At 38.6% G+C, this 23493-nt stretch overlaps 30 non-coding genes across 30 annotated transcripts; all 30 read right to left on the bottom strand.

Annotated features, from left to right (window-relative positions):
* Positions 1-291: 291 nt before the first annotated feature.
* TRNAS-UGA (transfer RNA serine (anticodon UGA)) lies at positions 292-373 on the bottom strand. Its single transcript has one exon. It is a non-coding gene; the product is annotated as a tRNA-Ser (tRNA).
* A 624-nt stretch (positions 374-997) lies between these two features.
* TRNAS-CGA (transfer RNA serine (anticodon CGA)) lies at positions 998-1079 on the bottom strand. Its single transcript has one exon. It is a non-coding gene; the product is annotated as a tRNA-Ser (tRNA).
* A 622-nt stretch (positions 1080-1701) lies between these two features.
* Positions 1702-1783, bottom strand: TRNAS-UGA (transfer RNA serine (anticodon UGA)). The gene has a single exon. It is a non-coding gene; the product is annotated as a tRNA-Ser (tRNA).
* A 624-nt stretch (positions 1784-2407) lies between these two features.
* Positions 2408-2489, bottom strand: TRNAS-CGA (transfer RNA serine (anticodon CGA)). Its single transcript has one exon. It is a non-coding gene; the product is annotated as a tRNA-Ser (tRNA).
* A 624-nt stretch (positions 2490-3113) lies between these two features.
* Positions 3114-3195, bottom strand: TRNAL-CAA (transfer RNA leucine (anticodon CAA)). The gene has a single exon. It is a non-coding gene; the product is annotated as a tRNA-Leu (tRNA).
* Positions 3196-3819: 624 nt separating this feature from the next.
* Positions 3820-3901, bottom strand: TRNAS-CGA (transfer RNA serine (anticodon CGA)). Its single transcript has one exon. It is a non-coding gene; the product is annotated as a tRNA-Ser (tRNA).
* A 624-nt stretch (positions 3902-4525) lies between these two features.
* Positions 4526-4607, bottom strand: TRNAS-CGA (transfer RNA serine (anticodon CGA)). Its single transcript has one exon. It is a non-coding gene; the product is annotated as a tRNA-Ser (tRNA).
* Positions 4608-5225: 618 nt separating this feature from the next.
* Positions 5226-5310, bottom strand: TRNAS-CGA (transfer RNA serine (anticodon CGA)). The gene has a single exon. It is a non-coding gene; the product is annotated as a tRNA-Ser (tRNA).
* Positions 5311-6639: 1329 nt separating this feature from the next.
* On the bottom strand, positions 6640-6721 carry TRNAS-CGA (transfer RNA serine (anticodon CGA)). The gene has a single exon. It is a non-coding gene; the product is annotated as a tRNA-Ser (tRNA).
* A 622-nt stretch (positions 6722-7343) lies between these two features.
* Positions 7344-7425, bottom strand: TRNAS-UGA (transfer RNA serine (anticodon UGA)). Its single transcript has one exon. It is a non-coding gene; the product is annotated as a tRNA-Ser (tRNA).
* Positions 7426-8049: 624 nt separating this feature from the next.
* TRNAS-CGA (transfer RNA serine (anticodon CGA)) lies at positions 8050-8131 on the bottom strand. The gene has a single exon. It is a non-coding gene; the product is annotated as a tRNA-Ser (tRNA).
* A 623-nt stretch (positions 8132-8754) lies between these two features.
* TRNAS-CGA (transfer RNA serine (anticodon CGA)) lies at positions 8755-8836 on the bottom strand. The gene has a single exon. It is a non-coding gene; the product is annotated as a tRNA-Ser (tRNA).
* A 622-nt stretch (positions 8837-9458) lies between these two features.
* TRNAS-UGA (transfer RNA serine (anticodon UGA)) lies at positions 9459-9539 on the bottom strand. Its single transcript has one exon. It is a non-coding gene; the product is annotated as a tRNA-Ser (tRNA).
* A 622-nt stretch (positions 9540-10161) lies between these two features.
* On the bottom strand, positions 10162-10243 carry TRNAS-UGA (transfer RNA serine (anticodon UGA)). Its single transcript has one exon. It is a non-coding gene; the product is annotated as a tRNA-Ser (tRNA).
* Positions 10244-10867: 624 nt separating this feature from the next.
* Positions 10868-10949, bottom strand: TRNAS-CGA (transfer RNA serine (anticodon CGA)). The gene has a single exon. It is a non-coding gene; the product is annotated as a tRNA-Ser (tRNA).
* Positions 10950-11573: 624 nt separating this feature from the next.
* Positions 11574-11655, bottom strand: TRNAS-CGA (transfer RNA serine (anticodon CGA)). The gene has a single exon. It is a non-coding gene; the product is annotated as a tRNA-Ser (tRNA).
* Positions 11656-12278: 623 nt separating this feature from the next.
* On the bottom strand, positions 12279-12360 carry TRNAS-CGA (transfer RNA serine (anticodon CGA)). The gene has a single exon. It is a non-coding gene; the product is annotated as a tRNA-Ser (tRNA).
* A 622-nt stretch (positions 12361-12982) lies between these two features.
* Positions 12983-13064, bottom strand: TRNAS-UGA (transfer RNA serine (anticodon UGA)). Its single transcript has one exon. It is a non-coding gene; the product is annotated as a tRNA-Ser (tRNA).
* A 624-nt stretch (positions 13065-13688) lies between these two features.
* Positions 13689-13770, bottom strand: TRNAS-CGA (transfer RNA serine (anticodon CGA)). Its single transcript has one exon. It is a non-coding gene; the product is annotated as a tRNA-Ser (tRNA).
* A 624-nt stretch (positions 13771-14394) lies between these two features.
* Positions 14395-14476, bottom strand: TRNAS-CGA (transfer RNA serine (anticodon CGA)). Its single transcript has one exon. It is a non-coding gene; the product is annotated as a tRNA-Ser (tRNA).
* Positions 14477-15098: 622 nt separating this feature from the next.
* Positions 15099-15180, bottom strand: TRNAS-CGA (transfer RNA serine (anticodon CGA)). Its single transcript has one exon. It is a non-coding gene; the product is annotated as a tRNA-Ser (tRNA).
* Positions 15181-15804: 624 nt separating this feature from the next.
* On the bottom strand, positions 15805-15886 carry TRNAS-UGA (transfer RNA serine (anticodon UGA)). The gene has a single exon. It is a non-coding gene; the product is annotated as a tRNA-Ser (tRNA).
* A 1329-nt stretch (positions 15887-17215) lies between these two features.
* Positions 17216-17297, bottom strand: TRNAS-UGA (transfer RNA serine (anticodon UGA)). Its single transcript has one exon. It is a non-coding gene; the product is annotated as a tRNA-Ser (tRNA).
* Positions 17298-18626: 1329 nt separating this feature from the next.
* Positions 18627-18708, bottom strand: TRNAS-CGA (transfer RNA serine (anticodon CGA)). Its single transcript has one exon. It is a non-coding gene; the product is annotated as a tRNA-Ser (tRNA).
* A 625-nt stretch (positions 18709-19333) lies between these two features.
* Positions 19334-19415, bottom strand: TRNAS-CGA (transfer RNA serine (anticodon CGA)). Its single transcript has one exon. It is a non-coding gene; the product is annotated as a tRNA-Ser (tRNA).
* A 622-nt stretch (positions 19416-20037) lies between these two features.
* On the bottom strand, positions 20038-20119 carry TRNAS-UGA (transfer RNA serine (anticodon UGA)). The gene has a single exon. It is a non-coding gene; the product is annotated as a tRNA-Ser (tRNA).
* Positions 20120-20740: 621 nt separating this feature from the next.
* Positions 20741-20822, bottom strand: TRNAS-CGA (transfer RNA serine (anticodon CGA)). Its single transcript has one exon. It is a non-coding gene; the product is annotated as a tRNA-Ser (tRNA).
* Positions 20823-21446: 624 nt separating this feature from the next.
* On the bottom strand, positions 21447-21528 carry TRNAS-CGA (transfer RNA serine (anticodon CGA)). The gene has a single exon. It is a non-coding gene; the product is annotated as a tRNA-Ser (tRNA).
* Positions 21529-22150: 622 nt separating this feature from the next.
* TRNAS-UGA (transfer RNA serine (anticodon UGA)) lies at positions 22151-22232 on the bottom strand. The gene has a single exon. It is a non-coding gene; the product is annotated as a tRNA-Ser (tRNA).
* Positions 22233-22856: 624 nt separating this feature from the next.
* On the bottom strand, positions 22857-22938 carry TRNAS-CGA (transfer RNA serine (anticodon CGA)). Its single transcript has one exon. It is a non-coding gene; the product is annotated as a tRNA-Ser (tRNA).
* Between the last annotated feature and the right edge of the window lie 555 nt (positions 22939-23493).

Here is a 23493-nt window from a genome sequence, read left to right as displayed (position 1 = left end):
CCTAATCCAGCAAGCACTTTATTTCTATTTCTCTATTTGCTTCTTTTATTGGTAAAGTAAGTTTCAAGTGCACATGCAGGTATGACTGAGAGCCAGGGTATAATATTTTGAAGCGTTTGCACCATCGCTAATGTAGGAAGAGAGGTATGGCAAAGACATGAAAGGGGTAGCAAAAATAAATATGTGAAGAGGCAATAGTGACACCAATATAAGCCACCTATTTATAAAACTTACATGGAAGAAATACTAAAGGTTAACTTCTAAAATTGTAGCCGAAGACGAAAATACTCTCATTGTCGGCAGGATTTGAACCTGCGCGGGGAGACCCCAATGGATTTCAAGTCCATCGCCTTAACCACTCGGCCACAACAACTTACTGCAAGCTTTGTGCAAATAATCTGTATGAAAGTTTTCAAGGTGTCCCACAGCAAATTCCTGATGTTCTGCAATGCACTTTTTAAAAACAATACAAAAAAGCATGTACAAGGAGCTCAAATGAGATTAATGGCGCCTAAATAGAGCACGTAAAGGAACAGTTACACAGCTAAGAAAAGGGAAAGAAAGACTAGGGAAAAAACACAGAAAGAGCCTGTAGATAAAATTATCTTCCTGGGACAGCAGGTTAAGAGAAATTACACAGGGAGCAGTTAAGCTTGTAACACGGGAGAATAAAAAAGAAAATGCAGTTTTATGAAGTGTGTTTGCCTAATCCAGCAAGCACTTTTGTTCTATTTCTCTATTTGCTTCTTTCATTGGTAAAGTAAGTTTCAAGTACACATGCAGGTATGACTGAGAAAGCCAGGGTATAATATTTTGAATCGTTTGCACCATCGCTAATGTAGGAAGAGAGGTATAGCAAAGACATGACAGGGGTAGCAAAAATAAATATGTGAAGAGGCAATACTGACACCAATATAAACCACCTATTTATAAAACTGACATGGAAGAAATACTAAAGGTTAACTTCTAAAATTGTAGCCGAAGACGAAAATACTCTCGTTGTCGGCAGGATTCGAACCTGCGCGGGGAGAGCCCAATGGATTTCGAGTCCATCCCCTTAACCACTCGGCCACAACAACTTACTGTAAGCTTTGTGCAAATAATCTGTATGAAAGTTTTCAAGGTGTCCCACAGCAAATTCATGATGTTCTGCAATGCACTTTTTAAAAACAATACAAAAAAGCAGGTACAAGGAGCTCAAATGAGATTAATGGCACCTAAATAGAGCACGTAAAGGAACAGTTACACAGCTAAGAAAAGGGAAAGAAAGACTAGGGAAAAAACACAGAAAGAGCCTGTAGATAAAATTATCTTCCTGGGACAGCAGGTTAAGAGAAATTACACAGGGAGCAGTTAAGCTTGTAACACGGGAGAATAAAAAAGAAAATGCAGTTTTATGAAGTGTGCTGGCCTAATCCAGCAAGCACTTTATTTCTATTTCTCTATTTGCTTCTTTTATTGGTAAAGTAAGTTTCAAGTGCACATGCAGGTATGACTGAGAGCCAGGGTATAATATTTTGAAGCGTTTGCACCATCGCTAATGTAGGAAGAGAGGTATGGCAAAGACATGAAAGGGGTAGCAAAAATAAATATGTGAAGAGGCAATAGTGACACCAATATAAGCCACCTATTTATAAAACTTACATGGAAGAAATACTAAAGGTTAACTTCTAAAATTGTAGCCGAAGACGAAAATACTCTCATTGTCGGCAGGATTTGAACCTGCGCGGGGAGACCCCAATGGATTTCAAGTCCATCGCCTTAACCACTCGGCCACAACAACTTACTGCAAGCTTTGTGCAAATAATCTGTATGAAAGTTTTCAAGGTGTCCCACAGCAAATTCCTGATGTTCTGCAATGCACTTTTTAAAAACAATACAAAAAAGCATGTACAAGGAGCTCAAATGAGATTAATGGCGCCTAAATAGAGCACGTAAAGGAACAGTTACACAGCTAAGAAAAGGGAAAGAAAGACTAGGGAAAAAACACAGAAAGAGCCTGTAGATAAAATTATCTTCCTGGGACAGCAGGTTAAGAGAAATTACACAGGGAGCAGTTAAGCTTGTAACACGGGAGAATAAAAAAGAAAATGCAGTTTTATGAAGTGTGTTTGCCTAATCCAGCAAGCACTTTTGTTCTATTTCTCTATTTGCTTCTTTCATTGGTAAAGTAAGTTTCAAGTACACATGCAGGTATGACTGAGAAAGCCAGGGTATAATATTTTGAATCGTTTGCACCATCGCTAATGTAGGAAGAGAGGTATAGCAAAGACATGACAGGGGTAGCAAAAATAAATATGTGAAGAGGCAATACTGACACCAATATAAACCACCTATTTATAAAACTGACATGGAAGAAATACTAAAGGTTAACTTCTAAAATTGTAGCCGAAGACGAAAATACTCTCGTTGTCGGCAGGATTCGAACCTGCGCGGGGAGAGCCCAATGGATTTCGAGTCCATCCCCTTAACCACTCGGCCACAACAACTTACTGTAAGCTTTGTGCAAATAATCTGTATGAAAGTTTTCAAGGTGTCCCACAGCAAATTCCTGATGTTCTGCAATGCACTTTTTAAAAACAATACAAACAAGCAGGTACAAGGAGCTCAAATGAGATTAATGGCGCCTAAGTACAGCACGTAAAGGGACAGTTACATAGCTAAGAAAAGGGAATGAAAGACTAGGGAAAAAACACAGAAAGAGCCTGTAGATAAAATTATCTTCCTGGGACAGCAGGTTAAGAGAAATTACACAGGGAGCAGTTAAGCTTGTAACACGGGAGAATAAAAAAGAAAATGCAGTTTTATGAAGTGTGTTTGCCTAATCCAGCAAGCACTTTTGTTCTATTTCTCTATTTGCTTCTTTCATTGGTAAAGTAAGTTTCAAGTACACATGCAGGTATGACTGAGAGAGCCAGGGTATAATATTTTGAAGCGTTTGCACCATCACTAATGTAGGAAGAGAGGTATAGCAAAGACATGAAAGGGGTAGCAAAAATAAATATGTGAAGAGGCAATAGTGACAAGAATATAAGCCACCTATTTATAAAACTGACATGGAAGAAATACTAAAGGTTAACTTCTAAAATTGTAGCCGAAGACGAAAATACTCTCGTTGTCAGCAGGATTCGAACCTGCGCAGGGAGACGCCAATGGATTTTGAGTCCATCGCCTTAACCACTCGGCCACAACAACTCAATGTAAGCTTTGTGCAAATAATCTGTATGAAAGTTTTCAAGGTGTCCCACAGCAAATTCCTGATGTTCTGCAATGCACTTTTTAAAAACAATACAAACAAGCAGGTACAAGGAGCTCAAATGAGATTAATGGCGCCTAAATAGAGCACGTAAAGGAACAGTTACACAGCTAAGAAAAGGGAAAGAAAGACTAGGGAAAAAACACAGAAAGAGCCTGTAGATAAAATTATCTTCCTGGGACAGCAGGTTAAGAGAAATTACACAGGGAGCAGTTAAGCTTGTAACACGGGAGAATAAAAAAGAAAATGCAGTTTTATGAAGTGTGCTGGCCTAATCCAGCAAGCACTTTTGTTCTATTTCTCTATTTGCTTCTTTCATTGGTAAAGTAAGTTTCAAGTACACATGCAGGTATGACTGAGAGAGCCAGGGTATAATATTTTGAAGCGTTTGCACCATCGCTAATGTAGGAAGAGAGGTATAGCAAAGACATGAAAGGGGTAGCAAAAATAAATATGTGAAGACGCAATAATGACACCAATATAAGCCACCTATTTATAAAACTGACATGGAAGAAATACTAAAGGTTAACCTCTAAAATTGTATCAGAAGACGAAAATACTCTCGTTGTCAGAAGGATTCAAATCTGCGCGGGGAGACCCCAATGGATTTCGAGTCCATCGCCTTAACCACTCGGCCACAACAACTTACTGTATGCTTTGTGCAAATAATCTGTATGAAAGTTTTCAAGGTGTCCCACAGCAAATTCCTGATGTTCTGCAATGCACTTTTTAAAAACAATACAAACAAGCAGGTACAAGGAGCTCAAATGAGATTAATGGCGCCTAAATAGAGCACGTAAAGGAACAGTTACACAGCTAAGAAAAGGGAAAGAAAGACTAGGGAAAAAACACAGAAAGAGCCTGTAGATAAAATTATCTTCCTGGGACAGCAGGTTAAGAGAAATTACACAGGGAGCAGTTAAGCTTGTAACACGAGAGAATAAAAAAGAAAATGCACTTTTATTAAGTGTGTTTGCCTAATCCAGCAAGCACGTTTGTTCTATTTCTCTATTTGCTTCTTTTATTGGTAAAGTAAGTTTCAAGTGCACATGCAGGTATGACTGAGAGAGCAAGGGTATAATAATTTGAAGCGCTTGCACCAGCGCTGATGTAGGAAGAGAGGTATAGCAAAGACATGAAAGGGGTAGCAAAAATAAATATGTGAAGAGGCAATAGTGACACCAATATAAGCCACCTATTTATAAAACTGACATGGAAGAAATACTAAAGGTTAACTTCTAAAATTGTAGCCGAAGACGAAAATACTCTCGTTGTCGGCAGGATTCGAACCTGCGCGGGGAGACCCCAATGGATTTCGAGTCCATCGCCTTAACCACTCGGCCACAACAACTTAATGCAAGCTTTGTGCAAATAATCTGTATGAAAGTTTTCAAGGTGTCCCACAATAAATTCCTGATGTTCTGTAATGCACTTTTTAAAAACAATACAAACAAGCAGGTATAAGGAGCTCAAATGAGATTAATGGCGCCTAAATAGAGCACGTAAAGGAACAGTTACACAGCTAAGAAAAGGGAAAGAAAGACTATGGAAAAAACACAGAAAGAGCCTGTAGATAAAATTATCTTCCTGGGACAGCAGGTTAAGAGAAATTACACAGGGAGCAGTTAAGCTTGTAACACGAGAGAATAAAAAAGAAAATGCACTTTTATTAAGTGTGTTTGCCTAATCCAGCAAGCACGTTTGTTCTATTTCTCTATTTGCTTCTTTTATTGGTAAAGTAAGTTTCAAGTGCACATGCAGGTATGACTGAGAGAGCAAGGGTATAATAATTTGAAGCGCTTGCACCAGCGCTGATGTAGGAAGAGAGGTATAGCAAAGACATGAAAGGGGTAGCAAAAATAAATATGTAAAGAGGCAATAGTGACAAGAATATAAGCCACCTATTTATAAAACAGACATGGAAGAAATACTAAAGGTTAACTTCTAAAATTGTAGCCGAAGACTTAAATACTCTCGTCAGCAGGATTCGAACCTGCGCGGGGAGACCCCAATGGATTTCGAGTCCATCTCCTTAACCACTCAGCCACAACAGCTTACTGTAAGTTTTGTGCAAATAATCTGCATGAAAGTTTTCAAGGTGTCCCACAGCAAATTCCTGATGTTCTGCAATGCACTTTTGAAAAACAATACAAACAAGCAGGTACAAGGAGCTCAAATGAGATTAATGGCGCCTAAATAGAGCACGTAAAGGAACAGTTACGCAGCTAAGAAAAGGGAAAGAAAGACTAGGGAAAAAACACAGAAAGAGCCTGTAGATAAAATTATCTTCCTGGGACAGCAGGTTAAGAGAAATTACACAGGGAGCAGTTAAGCTTGTAACACGGGAGAATAAAAAAGAAATGCAGTTTTATGAAGTGTGTTTGCCTAATCCAGCAAGGACTTTTGTTCTATTTCTCTATTTGCTTCTTTCATTGGTAAAGTAAGTTTCAAGTACACATGCAGGTATGACTGAGAGAGCCAGGGTATAATATTTTGAAGCGTTTGCACCATCGCTAATGTAGGAAGAGAGGTATAGCAAAGACATGAAAGGGGTATCAAAAATAAATATGTGAAGAGGCAATAATGACACCAATATAAACCACCTATTTATAAAACTGACATGGAAGAAATACTAAAGGTTAACTTCTAAAATTGTATCCGAAGACGAAAATACTCTCATTGTCGGCAGGATTCGGACCTGCGAGGGGAGAGCCCAATGGATTTCGAGTCCATCCCCTTAACCACTCATCCACAACAACTTACTGTAAGCTTTGTGCAAATAATCTGTACGAAAGTTTTCAAGGTGTCCCACAGCAAATTCCTGATGTTCAGCAATGCACTTTTTAAAAACAATACAAACAAGCAGGTACAAGGAGCTCAAATGAGATTAATGCCGCCTAAATAGAGCACGTAAAGGAACAGTTACACAGCTAAGAAAAGGGAAAGAAAGTCTAGGGAAAAAACACAGAAAGAGCCTGTAGATAAAATTATCTTCCTGGGACAGCAGGTTAAGAGAAATTACACAGGGAGCAGTTAAGCTTGTAACACGGGAGAATAAAAAAGAAAATGCAGTTTTATGAAGTGTGTTTGCCTAATCCAGCAAGCACTTTTGTTCTATTTCTCTATTTGCTTCTTTCATTGGTAAAGTAAGTTTCAAGTACACATGCAGGTATGACTGAGAGAGCCAGGGTATAATATTTTGAAGCGTTTGCACCATCGCTAATGTAGGAAGAGAGGTATAGCTAAGACATGAAAGGGGTATCAAAAATAAATATATGAAGAGGAAATAGTGACACCAATATAAGCTACCTATTTATAAAACTGACATGGAAGAAATACTAAAGGTTAACTTCTAAAATTGTATCAGAAGACGAAAATACTCGCGTTGTCAGAAGGATTCGAACCTGCGCGGGGAGACCCCAATGGATTTCGAGTCCATCGCCTTAACCACTCGGCCACAACAACTTACTGTAAACTTTATGCAAATAATCTGTATGAAAGTTTTCAAGGTGTCCGACAGCAAATTCCTGATGTTCTGCAATGCACTTTTTAAAAACAATACAAACAAGCAGGTACAAGGAGCTCAAATTAGATTAATGGCCCCTAAATAGAGCACGTAAAGGAACAGTTACACAGCTACGAAAAGGGAAAGAAAGACTAGGGAAAAAACACAGAAAGAGCCTGTAGATAAAATTATCTTCCTGGGACAGCAGGTTAAGAGAAATTATACAGGGAGCAGTTAAGCTTGTAACACGGGAGAATAAAAAAGAAAATGCCCTTTTATGAAGTGTGTTTGCCTAATCCAGCAAGCACTTTATTTCTATTTCTCTATTTGCTTCTTTAATTGGTAAAGTAAGTTTCAAGTGCACATGCAGGTATGACTGAGAGCCAGGGTATAATATTTTGAAGCGTTTGCACCATCGCTAATGTAGGAAGAGAGGTATAGCAAAGACATGAAAGGGGTAGCAAAAATAAATATGTGAAGAGGCAATAGTGACACCAATATAAGCCACCTATTTATAAAACTGACATGGAAGAAATACTAAAGGTTAACTTCTAAAATTGTAGCCGAAGACGAAAATACTCTCGTTGTCGGCAGGATTTGAACCTGCGCGGGGAGACCCCAATGGGTTTCAAGTCCATCCCCTTAACAACTCGGCCACAACAACTTACTGCAAGCTTTGTGCAAATAATCTGTATGAAAGTTTTCAAGGTGTCCCACAGCAAATTCCTGATGTTCTGCAATGCACTTTTTAAAAACAATACAAACAAGCAGGTACAAGGAGCTCAAATTAGATTAATGGCGCCTAAATAGAGCACGTAAAGGAACAGTTACACAGCTAAGAAAAGGGAAAGAAAGACTAGGGAAAAAACACAGAAAGAGCCTGTAGATAAAATTATCTTCCTGGGACAGCAGGTTAAGAGAAATTACACAGGGAGCAGTTAAGCTTGTAACACGGGAGAATAAAAAAGAAAATGCAGTTTTATGAAGTGTGTTTGCCTAATCCAGCAAGCACTTTTGTTCTATTTCTTTATTTGCTTCTTTCATTGGTAAAGTAAGTTTCAAGTACACATGCAGGTATGACTGAGAGAGCCAGGGTACAATATTTTGAAGTGTTTGCACCATCGCTAATGTAGGAAGAGAGGTATAGCAAAGACATGAAAGGGGTAGCAAAAATAAATATATGAAGAGGAAATAGAGACACCAATATAAGCTACCTATTTATAAAACTGACATGGAAGAAATACTAAAGGTTAACTTCTAAAATTGTAGCCGAAGACGAAAATACTCTCGTTGTCGGCAGGATTTGAACCTGCACGGGGAGACCCCAATGGATTTCGAGTCCATCGCCTTAACCACTCGGCCACAACAACTTACTGCAAGCTTTGTGCAAATAATCTGTATGAAAGTTTTCAAGGTGTCCCACAGCTAATTCCTGATGTACTGCAATGCACTTTTAAAAAAAATATACAAACAAGCAGGTACAAGGAGCTCAAATGAGATTAATGGCGCCTAAATAGAGCACGTAAAGGAACAGTTACACAGCTAAGAAAAGGGAAAGAAAGACTAGGGAAAAAACACAGAAAGAGCCTGTAGATAAAATTATCTTCCTGGGACAGCAGGTTAAGAGAAATCACACAGGGAGCAGTTAAGCTTGTAACACGGGAGAATAAAAAAGAAAATGCACTTTTATGAAGTGTGTTTGCCTAATCCAGCAAGCACGTTTGTTCTATTTCTCTATTTGCTTCTTTTATTGGTAAAGTAAGTTTCAAGTGCACATGCAGGTATGACTGAGAGCCAGGGTATAATATTTTGAAGTGTTTGCACCATCGCTAATGTAGGAAGAGAGGTATGGCAAAGACATAAAAGGGGTAGCAAAAATAAATATGTGAAGAGGCAATAGTGACACCAATATAAGCCACCTATTTATAAAACTGACATGGAAGAAATACTAAAGGTTAACTTCTAAAATTGTAGCCGAAGACGAAAATACTCTCGTTATCGGCAGGATTCGAACCTGCGCGGGGAGACCCCAATGGATTTCGAGTCCATCGCCTTAACCACTCAGCCACAACAACTTACTGTAAGCTTTGTGCAAATAATCTGTATGAAAGTTTTCAAGGTGTCCCACAGCAAATTCCTGATGTTCTGCAATGCACTTTTTAAAAACAATACAAACAAGCAGGTACAAGGAGCTCAAATGAGATTAATGGCGCCTAAATAGAGCACGTAAAGGAACAGTTACACAGCTAAGAAAAGGGAAAGAAAGACTAGGGAAAAAACACAGAAAGAGCCTGTAGATAAAATTATCTTCCTGGGACAGCAGGTTAAGAGAAATTATACAGGGAGCAGTTAAGCTTGTAACATGGGAGAATAAAAAAGAAAATGCCCTTTTATGAAGTGTGTTTGCCTAATCCAGCAAGCACTTTATTTCTATTTCTCTATTTGATTCTTTTATTGGTAAAGTAATTTTCAAGTGCACATGCAGGTATGACTGAGAGCCAGGGTATAATATTTTGAAGCGTTTGCACCATCGCTAATGTAGGAAGAGAGGTATGGCAAAGACATGAAAGGGGTAGCAAAAATAAATATGTGAAGAGGCAATAGTGACACCAATATAAGCCACCTATTTATAAAACTGACATGGAAGAAATACTAAAGGTTAACTTCTAAAATTGTAGCCGAAGACGAAAATACTCTCGTTGTCGGCAGGATTTGAACCTGCGCGGGAGATCCCAAAGGACTTCAAGTCCATCGCCTTAACCACTCGGCCACAACAACTTACTGCAAGTTTTGTGCAAATAATCTGTATGAAAGTTTTCAAGGTGTCCCACAGCAAATTCCTGATGTTCTGCAATGCAATTTTTAAAAACAATACAAACAAGCAGGTACAAGGAGCTCAAATGAGATTAATGGCGCCTAAATAGAGCACGTAAAGGAACAGTTACACAGCTAAGAAAAGGGAATGAAAGACTAGGGAAAACACAGAAAGAGCCTGTAGATAAAATTATCTTTCTGGGACAGCAGGTTAAGAGAAATTACACAGGGAGCAGTTAAGCTTGTAACACGGGAGAATAAAAAAGAAAATGCAGTTTTATGAAGTGTGTTTGCCTAATCCAGCAAGCACTTTTGTCTATCTCTCTATTTGCTTCTTTCATTGGTAAAGTAAGTTTCAAGTACACATGCAGGTATGACTGAGAGAGCCAGGGTATAATATTTTGAAGCGTTTGCACCATCGCTAATGTAGGAAGAGAGGTATAGCAAAGACATGAAAGGGGTAGCAAAAATTAAATATATGAAGAGAAAATAGTGACACCAATATAAGCTACCTATTTATAAAACTGACATGGAAGAAATACTAAAGGTTAACTTCTAAAATTGGATCAGAAGACGAAAATACTCTCGTTGTCAGCAGGATTCGAACCTGCGCGGGGAGACCCCAATGGATTTCAAGTCCATCGCCTTAACCACTCTGCCACAACAACTTACTGTAAGCTTTGTGCAAATAATCTGTATGGAAGTTTTCAAGTTGTCCCAAAGCAAATTCCTGATGTTCTGCAATGCACTTTTTAAAAACAATACAAACAAGCAGGTACAAGGAGCTCAAATGAGATTAATGGCGCCTAAATAGAGCACGTAAAGGAACAGTTACACAGCTAAGAAAAGGGAAAGAAAGACTAGGGAAAAAACACAGAAAGAGCCTGTAGATAAAATTATCTTCCTGGGACAGCAGGTTAAGACAAATTACACAGGGAGCAGTTAAGCTTGTAACACGGGAGAATAAAAAAGAAAATGCAGTTTTATGAAGTGTGTTTGCCTAATCCAGCAAGCACTTTTGTTCTATTTCTCTATTTGCTTCTTTCATTGGTAAAGTAAGTTTCAAGTACACATGCAGGTATGACTGAGAAAGCCAGGGTATAATATTTTGAATCGTTTGCACCATCGCTAATGTAGGAAGAGAGGTATAGCAAAGACATGACAGGGGTAGCAAAAATAAATATGTGAAGAGGCAATAATGACACCAATATAAACCACCTATTTATAAAACTGACATGGAAGAAATACTAAAGGTTAACTTCTAAAATTGTAGCCGAAGACGAAAATACTCTCGTTGTCGGCAGGATTCGAACCTGCGCGGGGAGAGCCCAATGGATTTCGAGTCCATCCCCTTAACCACTCCGCCACAACAACTTACTGTAAGCTTTGTGCAAATAATCTGTATGAAAGTTTTCAAGGTGTCCCACAGCAAATTCCTGATGTTCTGCAATGCACTTTTTAAAAACAATACAAACAATCAGGTACAAGGAGCTCAAATGAGATTAATGGCGCCTAAATAGAGCACGTAAAGGAACAGTTACACAGCTAAGAAAAGGGAAAGAAAGACTAGGGAAAAAACACAGAATGAGCCTGTAGATAAAATTATCGTCCTGGGACAGCAGGTGAAGAGAAATTACACAGGGAGCAGTTAAGCTTGTAACACAGGAGAATAAAAAAGAAAATGCACTTTTATTAAGTGTGTTTGCCTAATCCAGCAAGCACGTTTGTTCTATTTCTCTATTTGCTTCTTTTATTGGTAAAGTAAGTTTCAAGTGCACATGCAGGTATGACTGAGAGAGCAAGGGTATAATAATTTGAAGCGCTTGCACCAGCGCTGATGTAGGAAGAGAGGAATAGCAAAGACATGAAAGGGGTGGCAAAAATAAATATGTGAAGAGGCAATAGTGACAAGAATATAAGCCACCTATTTATGAAACTGACATGGAAGAAATACTAAAGGTTAACTTCTAAAATTGTAGCCGAAGACGAAAATACTCTCGTTGTCAGCAGGATTCGAACCTGCGCGGGGAGACCCCAATGGATTTCGAGTCCATCGCCTTAACCACTCAGCCACAACAACTTACTGTAAGGTTTGTGCAAATAATCTGTATGAAAGTTTTCAAGGTGTCCCACAGCAAATTCCTGATGTTCTGCAATGCACTTTTTAAAAACAATACAAACAAGCAGGTACAAGGAGCTCAAATGAGATTAATGGCGCCTAAATAGAGCACGTAAAGGAACAGTTACACAGCTAAGAAAAGGGAAAGAAAGACTAGGGAAAAACACAGAAAGAGCCTGTAGATAAAATTATCTTCCTGGGACAGCAGGTTAAGAGAAATTACACAGGGAGCAGTTTAGCTTGTAACACGGGAGAATAAAAAAGAAAATGCAGTTTTATGAAGTGTGCTGGCCTAATCCAGCAAGCACTTTTGTTCTATTTCTCTATTTGCTTCTTTCATTGGTAAAGTAAGATTCAAGTACCCATGCAGGTATGACTGAGAGAGCCAGGGTATAATATTTTGAAGCGTTTGCACCATCGCTAATGTAGGAAGAGAGGTATAGCAAAGACATGAAAGGGGTAGCAAAAAATAATATGTGAAGAGGCAATAATGACACCAATATAAGCCACCTATTTATAAAACTGACATGGAAGAAATACTAAAGGTTAACTTCTAAAATTGTATCAGAAGACGAAAATACTCTCGTTGTCGGCAGGATTCGAACCTGCGCGGGGAGACCCCAATGGATTTCGAGTCCATCGCCTTAACCACTCGGCCAGAACAACTTACTGTAAGCTTTGTGCAAATAATCTGTATGAAAGTTTTCAAGGTGTCCCACAGCAAATTCCTGATGTTCTGCAATGCACTTTTTAAAAACAATACAAACAAGCAGGTACAAGGAGCTCAAATTAGATTAATGGCGCCTAAATAGAGCACGTTAAGGAACAGTTACACAGCTAAGAAAAGTGAAAGAAAGCCTAGGGAAAAAACACAGAAAGAGCCTGTAGATAAAATCATCTTCCTGGGACAGCAGGTTAAGAGAAATTATACAGGGAGCAGTTAAGCTTGTAACACGGGAGAATAAAAAAGAAAATGCCCTTTTATGAAGTGTGTTTGCCTAATCCAGCAAGCACTTTATTTCTATTTCTCTATTTGCTTCTTTTATTGGTAAAGTAAGTTTCAATTGCACCTGCAGGTATGACTGAGAGCCAGGGTATAATATTTTGAAGCGTTTGCACCATCGTTAATGTAGGAAGAGAGGTATGGCAAAGACATGAAAGGGGTAGCAAAAATAAATATGTGAAGAGGCAATAGTGACACCAATATAAGCCACCTATTTATAAAACTGACATGGAAGAAATACTAAAGGTTAACTTCTAAAATTGTAGCCCAAAACAAAAATACTCTCGTTGGCAGCAGGATTTGAACCTGCGCGGGGAGACCCCAATGGATTTCAAGTCCATCGCCTTAACCACTCGGCCACAACAACTTACTGCAAGCTTTGTGCAAATAATCTGTATGATAGTTTTCAAGGTGTCCCACAGCAAATTCATGATGTTCTGCAATGTACTTTTTAAAAACAATACAAAAAAGCAGGTACAAGGAGCTCAAATGAGATTAATGGCGCCTAAATACAGCACGTAAAGGAACAGTTACACAGCTAAGAAAAGGGAATGAAAGACTAGGGAAAAAACACAGAAAGAGCCTGTAGATAAAATTATCTTCCTGGGACAGCAGGTTAAGAGAAATTACACAGGGAGCAGTTAAGCTTGTAACACGGGAGAATAAAAAAGAAAATGCAGTTTTATGAAGTGTGTTTGCCTAATCCAGCAAGCACTTTTGTTCTATTTCTCTATTTGCTTCTTTCATTGGTAAAGTAAGTTTCAAGTACACATGCAGGTATGACTGAGAGAGCCAGGGTATAATATTTTGAAGCGTTTGCACCATCACTAATGTAGGAAGAGAGGTATAGCAAAGACATGAAAGGGGTAGCAAAAATAAATATGTGAAGAGGCAATAGTGACAAGAATATAAGCCACCTATTTATAAAACTGACATGGAAGAAATACTAAAGGTTAACTTCTAAAATTGTAGCCGAAGACGAAAATACTCTCGTTGTCAGCAGGATTCGAACCTGCGCGGGGAGACCCCAATGGATTTCGAGTCCATCGCCTTAACCACTCGGCCACAACAACTTACTGTAAGCTTTGTGCAAATAATCTGTATGAAAGTTTTCAAGGTGTCCCACAGCAAATTCCTGATGTTCTGCAATGCACTTTTTAAAAACAATACAAACAAGCAGGTACAAGGAGCTCAAATGAGATTAATGGCGCCTAAATAGAGCACGTAAAGGAACAGTTACACAGCTAAGAAAAGGGAAAGAAAGACTAGGGAAAAAACACAGAAAGAGCCTGTAGATAAAATTATCTTCCTGGGACAGCAGGTTAAGAGAAATTACACAGGGAGCAGTTAAGCTTGTAACACGGGAGAATAAAAAAGAAAATGCAGTTTTATGAAGTGTGCTGGCCTAACCCAGCAATCACTTTTGTTCTATTTCTCTATTTGCTTCTTTCATTGGTAAAGTAAGTTTCAAGTACACATACAGGTATGACTGAGAGAGCCAGGGTATAATATTTTGAAGCGTTTGCACCATCGCTAATGTAGGAAGAGAGGTATAGCAAAGACATGAAAGGGGTAGCAAAAATAAATATGTGAAGAGGCAATAATGACACCAATATAAGCCACCTATTTATATAACTGACATGGAAGAAATACTAAAGGTTAACTTCTAAAATTGTATCAGAAGACGAAAATACTCTCGTTGTCAGAAGTATTCGAATCTGCGCGGGGAGACCCCAATGGATTTCGAGTCCATCGCCTTAACCACTCGGCCACAACAACTTACTGTAAGCTTTGTGCAAATAATCTGTATGAAAGTTTTCAAGGTGTCCCACAGCAAATTCCTGATGTTCTGCAATGCACTTTTTAAAAACAATACAAACAAGCAGGTACAAGGAGCTCAAATTAGATTAATGGCGCCTAAATAGAGCACGTAAAGGAACAGTTACACAGCTAAGAAAAGGGAAAGAAAGCCTAGGGAAAAAACACAGAAAGAGCCTGTAGATAAAATTATCTTCCTGGGACAGCAGGTTAAGAGAAATTATACAGGGAGCAGTTAGGCTTGTAACACGGGAGAATAAAAAAGAAAATGCCCTTTTATGAAGTGTGTTTGCCTAATCCAGCAAGCACTTTATTTCTATTTCTCTATTTGCTTCTTTTATTGGTAAAGTAAGTTTCAAGTGCACATGCAGGTATGACTGAGAGCCAGGGTATAATATTTTGAAGCGTTTGCACCATCGCTAATGTAGGAAGAGAGGTATGGCAAAGACATGAAAGGGGTAGCAAAAATAAATATGTGAAGAGGCAATAGTGACACCAATATAAGCCACCTATTTATAAAACTGACATGGAAGAAATACTAAAGGTTAACTTCTAAAATTGTAGCCGAAGACGAAAATACTCTCGTTGTCGGCAGGATTCGAACCTGCGCGGGGAGACCCCAATGGATTTCGAGTCCATCGCCTTAACCACTCGGCCACAACAACTTAATGCAAGCTTTGTGCAAATAATCTGTATGAAAGTTTTCAAGGTGTCCCACAATAAATTCCTGATGTTCTGTAATGCACTTTTTAAAAACAATACAAACAAGCAGGTACAAGGAGCTCAAATGAGATTAATGATGCATAAATAGAGCACGTAAAGGAACAGTTACACAGCTAAGAAAAGGGAAAGAAAGTCTAGGGAAAAAACACAGAAAGAGCCTGTAGATAAAATTATCTTCCTGGGACAGCAGGTTAAGAGAAATTACACAGGGAGCAGTTAAGCTTGTAACACGGGAGAATAAAAAAGAAAATGCAGTTTTATGAAGTGTGTTTGCCTAATCCAGCAAGCACTTTTGTTCTATTTCTCTATTTGCTTCTTTCATTGGTAAAGTAAGTTTCAAGTACACATGCAGGTATGACTGAGAGAGCCAGGGTATAATATTTTGAAGCGTTTGCACCATCGCTAATGTAGGAAGAGAGGTATAGCAAAGACATGAAAGGGGTATCAAAAATAAATATATGAAGAGGAAATAGTGACACCAATATAAGCTACCTATTTATAAAACTGACATGGAAGAAATACTAAAGGTTAACTTCTAAAATTGTATCAGAAGACGAAAATACTCTCGTTGTCGGCAGGATTCGAACCTGCGCGGGGAGACCCCAATGGATTTCAAGTCCATCACCTTAACCACTCGGCCACAACAACTTACTGTAAGCTTTGTGCAAATAATCTTTATGAAAGTTTTCAAGGTGTCCCACAGCAAATTCCTGATGTTCTGCAACGCACTTTTTAAAAACAATACAAACAAGCAGGTACAAGGAGCTCAAATGAGATTAATGGCGCCTAAATAGAGCACGTAAAGGAACAGTTACGCAGCTAAGAAAAGGGAAACTAAGACTAGGGAAAAAACACAGAAAGAGCCTGTAGATAAAATTATCTTTCTGGGACAGCAGGTTAAGAGAAATTACACAGGGAGCAGTTAAGCTTGTAACAAGGGAGAATAAAAAAGAAATGCAGTTTTATGAAGTGTGTTTGCCTAATCCAGCAAGGACTTTTGTTCTATTTCTCTATTTGCTTCTTTCATTGGTAAAGTAAGTTTCAAGTACACATGCAGGTATGACTGAGAGAGCCAGGGTATAATATTTTGAAGCGTTTGCACCATCGCTAATGTAGGAAGAGAGGTATAGCAAAGACATGAAAGGGGTAGCAAAAATAAATATGTGAAGAGGCAATAATGACACCAACATAAACCACCTATTTATAAAACTGACATGGAAGAAATACTAAAGGTTAACTTCTAAAATTGTAGCCGAAGACGAAAATACTCTCATTGTCGGCAGGATTCGGACCAGCGAGGGGAGAGCCCACTGGATTTCGAGTCCATCCCCTTAACCACTCAGCCACAACAACTTACTGTAAGCTTTGTGCAAATAATCTGTACGGAAGTTTTCAAGGTGTCCCACAGCAAATTCCTGATGTTCTGCAATGCACTTTTTAAAAACAATACAAACAAGCAGGTACAAGGAGCTCAAATGAGATTAATGATGCATAAATAGAGCACGTAAAGGAACAGTTACACAGCTAAGAAAAGGGAAAGAAAGTCTAGGGAAAAAACACAGAAAGAGCCTGTAGATAAAATTATCTTCCTGGGACAGCAGGTTAAGAGAAATTACACAGGGAGCAGTTAAGCTTGTAACACGGGAGAATAAAAAAGAAAATGCAGTTTTATGAAGTGTGTTTGCCTAATCCAGCAAGCACTTTTGTTCTATTTCTCTATTTGCTTCTTTCATTGGTAAAGTAAGTTTCAAGTACACATGCAGGTATGACTGAGAGAGCCAGGGTATAATATTTTGAAGCGTTTGCACCATCGCTAATGTAGGAAGAGAGGTATAGCAAAGACATGAAAGGGGTATCAAAAATAAATATATGAAGAGGAAATAGTGACACCAATATAAGCTACCTATTTATAAAACTGACATGGAAGAAATACTAAAGGTTAACTTCTAAAATTGTATCAGAAGACGAAAATACTCTCGTTGTCGGCAGGATTCGAACCTGCGCGGGGAGACCTCAATGGATTTCAAGTCCATCACCTTAACCACTCGGCCACAACAACTTACTGTAAGCTTTGTGCAAATAATCTTTATGAAAGTTTTCAAGGTGTCCCACAGCAAATTCCTGATGTTCTGCAACGCACTTTTTAAAAACAATACAAACAAGCAGGTACAAGGAGCTCAAATGAGATTAATGGCGCCTAAATAGAGCACGTAAAGGAACAGTTACGCAGCTAAGAAAAGGGAAATTAAGACTAGGGAAAAAACACAGAAAGAGCCTGTAGATAAAATTATCTTTCTGGGACAGCAGGTTAAGAGAAATTACACAGGGAGCAGTTAAGCTTGTAACAAGGGAGAATAAAAAAGAAATGCAGTTTTATGAAGTGTGTTTGCCTAATCCAGCAAGGACTTTTGTTCTATTTCTCTATTTGCTTCTTTCATTGGTAAAGTAAGTTTCAAGTACACATGCAGGTATGACTGAGAGAGCCAGGGTATAATATTTTGAAGCGTTTGCACCATCGCTAATGTAGGAAGAGAGGTATAGCAAAGACATGAAAGGGGTAGCAAAAATAAATATGTGAAGAGGCAATAATGACACCAACATAAACCACCTATTTATAAAACTGACATGGAAGAAATACTAAAGGTTAACTTCTAAAATTGTAGCCGAAGACGAAAATACTCTCATTGTCGGCAGGATTCGGACCAGCGAGGGGAGAGCCCACTGGATTTCGAGTCCATCCCCTTAACCACTCAGCCACAACAACTTACTGTAAGCTTTGTGCAAATAATCTGTACGGAAGTTTTCAAGGTGTCCCACAGCAAATTCCTGATGTTCTGCAATGCACTTTTTAAAAACAATACAAACAAGCAGGTACAAGGAGCTCAAATGAGATTAATGCCGCCTAAATAGAGCACGTAAACGAACAGTTACACAGCTAAGAAAAGGGAAAGAAAGCCAAGGGAAAAAACACAGAAAGAGCCCGTAGATAAAATTATCTTCCTGGGACAGCAGGTGAAGAGAAATTACACAGGGAGCAGTTAAGCTTGTAACACAGGAGAATAAAAAAGAAAATGCACTTTTATTAAGTGTGTTTGCCTAATCCAGCAAGCACGTTTGTTCTATTTCTCTATTTGCTTCTTTTATTGGTAAAGTAAGTTTCAAGTGCATATGGCGGTATGACTGAGAGAGCAAGGGTATAATAATTTGAAGCGCTTGCACCATCACTAATGTAGGAAGAGAGGTATAGCAAAGACATGAAAGGGGTAGCAAAAATAAATATGTGAAGAGGCAATAGTGACACCAATATAAGCCACCTATTTATAAAACTGACATGGAAGAAATACTAAAGGATATCTTCTATAATTGTAGCCGAAGACGAAAATACTCTCGTTGTCGGCAGGATTCGAACCTGCGCTGGGAGACCCCAATGGATTTCGAGTCCATCGCCTTAACCAATCGGCCACAACAACTTACTGCAAGCGTTGTGCAAATAATCTGTATGAAAGTTTTCAAGGTGTCCCACAGCAAATTCCTGATGTACTGCAATGCAGTTTTAAAAAAAATATACAAACAAGCAGGTACAAGGAGCTCAAATGAGATTAATGGCGCCTAAATAGAGCACGTAAAGGAACAGTTACACAGCTAAGAAAAGGGAAAGAAAGACTAGGGAAAAAACACAGAAAGAGCCTGTAGATAAAATTATCTTCCTGGGACAGCAGGTTAAGAGAAATCACACAGGGAGCAGTTAAGCTTGTAACACGGGAGAATAAAAAAGAAAATGCACTTTTATGAAGTGTGTTTGCCTAATCCAGCAAGCACGTTTGTTCTATTTCTCTATTTGCTTCTTTTATTGGTAAAGTAAGTTTCAAGTGCACATGCAGGTATGACTGAGAGAGCAAGGGTATAATAATTTGAAGCGCTTGCACCAGCGCTGATGTAGGAAGAGAGGTATAGCAAAGACATGAAAGGGGTAGCAAAAATAAATATGTGAAGAGGCAATAATGACACCAATATAAGCCACCTATTTATAAAACTGACATGGAAGAAATACTAAAGGTTAACTTCTAAAATTGTATCAGAAGACGAAAATACTCTTGTTGTCGGAAGGATTCGAACCTGCGCGGGAAGACCCCAATGGATTTCGAGTCCATCGCCTTAACCACTCGGCCACAACAACTTACTGTAAGCTCTGAGCAAATAATCTGTATGAAAGTTTTCGAGGTGTCCGACAGCAAATTCCTGATGTTCTGCAATGCACTTTTTAAAAACAATACAAACAAGAAGGTAGAAGGAGCTCAAATTAGATTAATGGCGCCTAAATAGAGCACGTAAAGGAACAGTTACACAGCTACGAAAAGGGAAAGAAAGACTAGGGAAAAAACACAGAAAGAGCCTGTAGATAAAATTATCTTCCTGGGACAGCAGGTTAAGAGAAATTATACAGGGAGCAGTTAAGCTTGTAACACGGGAGAATAAAAAAGAAAATGCCCTTTTATGAAGTGTGTTTGCCTAATCCAGCAAGCACTTTATTTCTATTTCTCTATTTGCTTCTTTTATTGGTAAAGTAAGTTTCAAGTGCACATGCAGGTATGACTGAGAGCCAGGGTATAATATTTTGAAGCGTTTGCACCATCGCTAATGTAGGAAGAGAGGTATGGCAAAGACATGAAAGGGGTAGCAAAAATAAATATGTGAAGAGGCAATAGTGACACCAATATAAGCCACCTATTTATAAAACTGACATGGAAGAAATACTAAAGGTTAACTTCTAAAATTGTAGCCGAAGACGAAAATACTCTAATTGTCGGCAGGATTTGAACCTGCGCGGAGAGATCCCAAAGGACTTCAAGTCCATCGCCTTAACCACTCGGCCACAACAACTTACTGCAAGCTTTCTGCAAATAATCTGTATGAAAGTTTTCAAGGTGTCCACAGCAAATTCCTGATGTTCTGCAATGCAATTTTTAAAAACAATACAAACAAGCAGGTACAAGGAGCTCAAATGAGATTAATGGCGCCTAAATAGAGCACGTAAAGGAACAGTTACACAGCTAAGAAAAGGAAAAGAAAGCCTAGGGTAAAAACACAGAAAGAGCCTGTAGATAAAATTATCTTCCTGGGACAGCAGGTTAAGAGAAATCACACAGAGAGCAGTTAAGCTTGTAACACGGGAGAATAAAAAAGAAAATGCACTTTTATGAAGTGTGTTTGCCTAATCCAGCAAGCACGTTTGTTCTATTTCTCTATTTGCTTCTTTTATTGGTAAAGTAAGTTTCAAGTGCACATGCAGATATGACTGAGAGCCAGGGTATAATATTTTGAAGCGTTTGCACCATCGCTAATGTAGGAAGAGAGGTATGGCAAAGACATGAAAGGGGTAGCAAAAATAAATATGTGAAGAGGCAATAGTGACACCAATATAAGCCACCTATTTATAAAACTGACATGGAAGAAATACTAAAGGTTAACTTCTAAAATTGTAGCCGAAGACGAAAATACTCTCGTTGTCGGCAGGATTCGAACCTGCGCGGGGAGAGCCCAATGGATTTCGAGTCCATCCCCTTAACCACTCGGCCACAACAACTTACTGTAAGCTTTGTGCAAATAATCTGTATGAAAGTTTTCAAGGTGTCCCACAGCAAATTCCTGATGTTCTGCAATGCACTTTTTAAAAACAATACAAACAAGCAGGTACAAGGAGCTCAAATGAGATTAATGGCGCCTAAATAGAGCACGTAAAGGAACAGTTACACAGCTAAGAAAAGGGAAAGAAAGACAAGGGAAAAAACACAGAAAGAGCCTGTAGATAAAATTATCTTCCTGGGACAGCAGGTTAAGAGAAATTACACAGGGAGCAGTTAAGCTTGTAACACGGGAGAATAAAAAAGAAAATGGAGTTTTATGAAGTGTGTTTGCCTAATCCAGCAAGGACGTTTGTTCTATTTCTCTATTTGCTTCTTTTATTGGTAAAGTAAGTTTCAAGTGCACATGGCGGTATGACTGAGAGAGCAAGGGTATAATAATTTGAAGCGCTTGCACCAGCGCTGATGTAGGAAGAGAGGTATAGCAAAGACATGAAAGGGGTAGCAAAAATAAATATGTGAAGAGGCAATAATGACACCAATATAAGCCACCTATTTATAAAACTGACATGGAAGAAATACTAAAGGTTAACTTCTAAAATTGTATCAGAAGACGAATATACTCTCGTTGTCGGAAGGATTCGAACCTGCGCGGGGAGACCCCAATGGATTTCGAGTCCATTGCCTTAACCACTCGGCCACAACAACTTACTGTAAGCTTTGTGCAAATAATCTGTATGAAAGTTTTCAAGGTGTCCGACAGCAAATTCCTGATGTTCTGCAATGCACTTTTTAAAAACAATACAAACAAGCAGGTAGAAGGAGCTCAAATTAGATTAATGGCGCCTAAATAGAGCACGTAACGGAACAGTTACACAGCTACGAAAAGGGAAAGAAAGACTAGGGAAAAAACACAGAAAGAGCCTGTAGATAAAATTATCTTCCTGGGACAGCAGATTAAGAGAAATTATACAGGGAGCAGTTAAGCTTGTAACACGGGAGAATAAAAAAGAAAATGCCCTTTTATGAAGTGTGTTTGCCTAATCCAGCAAGCACTTTATTTCTATTTCTCTATTTGCTTCTTTTATTGGTAAAGTAAGTTTCAAGTGCACATGCAGGTATGACTGAGAGCCAGGGTATAATATTTTGAAGCGTTTGCACCATCGCTAATGTAGGAAGAGAGGTATGGCAAAGACATGAAAGGGGTAGCAAAAATAAATATGTGAAGAGGCAATAGTGACACCAATATAAGCCACCTATTTATAAAACTGACATGGAAGAAATACTAAAGGTTAACTTCTAAAATTGTAGCCGAAGACGAAAATACTCTCATTGTCGGCAGGATTTGAACCTGCGCGGAGAGATCCCAAAGGACTTCAAGTCCATCGCCTTAACCACTCGGCCACAACAACTTACTGAAAGTTTTCTGCAAATAATCTGTATGAAAGTTTTCAAGGTGTCCCACAGCAAATTCCTGATGTTCTGCAATGCAATTTTTAAAAACAATACAAACAAGCAGGTACAAGGAGCTCAAATGAGATTAATGGCGCCTAAATAGAGCACGTAAAGGAACAGTTACACAGCTAAGAAAAGGAAAAGAAAGCCTAGGGAAAAAACACAGAAAGAGCCTGTAGATAAAATTATCTTTCTGGGACAGCAGGTTAAGAGAAATTACTCAGGGAGCAGTTAAGCTTGTAACACAGGAGAATAAAAAAGAAAATGCAGTTTTATGAAGTGTGTTTGCCTAATCCAGCAAGCACTTTTGTTCTATTTCTCTATTTGCTTCTTTCATTGGTAAAGTAAGTTTCAAGTACACATGCAGGTATGACTGAGAGAGCCAGGGTATAATATTTTGAAGCGTTTGCACCATCGCTAATGTAGGAAGAGAGGTATAGCAAAGACATGAAAGGGGTAGCAAAAATAAATATGTGAAGAGGCAATAATGACACCAATATAAACCACCTATTTATAAAACTGATATGGAAGAAATACTAAAGGTTAACTTCTAAAATTGTAGCCGAAGACGAAAATACTCTCATTGTCGGAAGGATTCGGACCTGCGAGGGGAGAGCCCAATGGATTTCGAGTCCATCGCCTTAACCACTCGGCCACAACAACTTACTGTAAGCTTTGTGCAAATAATCTGTATGAAAGTTTTCAAGGTGTCCCACAGCAAATTCCTGATGTTCTGCAATGCACTTTTTGAAAACAATACAAACAAGCAGGTACAAGGAGCTCAAATTAGATTAATGGTGCCTAAATAGAGCACGTAAAGGAACAGTTACACAGCTAAGAAAAGGGAAAGAAAGCCTAGGGAAAAAAACACAGAAAGCCTGTAGATAACATTATCTTCCTGGGACAGCAGGTTAAGAGAAATTATACAGGGAGCAGTTAAGCTTGTAACATGGGAGAATAAAAAAGAAAATGCCCTTTTATGAAGTGTGTTTGCCTAATCCAGCAAGCACTTTATTTCTATTTCTCTATTTGCTTCTTTTATTGGTAAAGTAAGTTTCAAGTGCACATGCAGGTATGACTGAGAGCCAGGGTATAATATTTTGAAGCGTTTGCACCATCGCTAATGTAGGAAGAGAGGTATGGCAAAGACATGAAAGGGGTAGCAAAAATAAATATGGGAAGAGGCAATAGTGACACCAATATAAGCCACCTATTTAT

This window comes from Lissotriton helveticus, chromosome 12 (genome assembly GCF_964261635.1).
Source record: "Lissotriton helveticus chromosome 12, aLisHel1.1, whole genome shotgun sequence".
NCBI classification, from domain to species: domain Eukaryota; kingdom Metazoa; phylum Chordata; class Amphibia; order Caudata; family Salamandridae; genus Lissotriton; species Lissotriton helveticus.
This window is presented reverse-complemented; position numbering and strand designations above follow the sequence as displayed.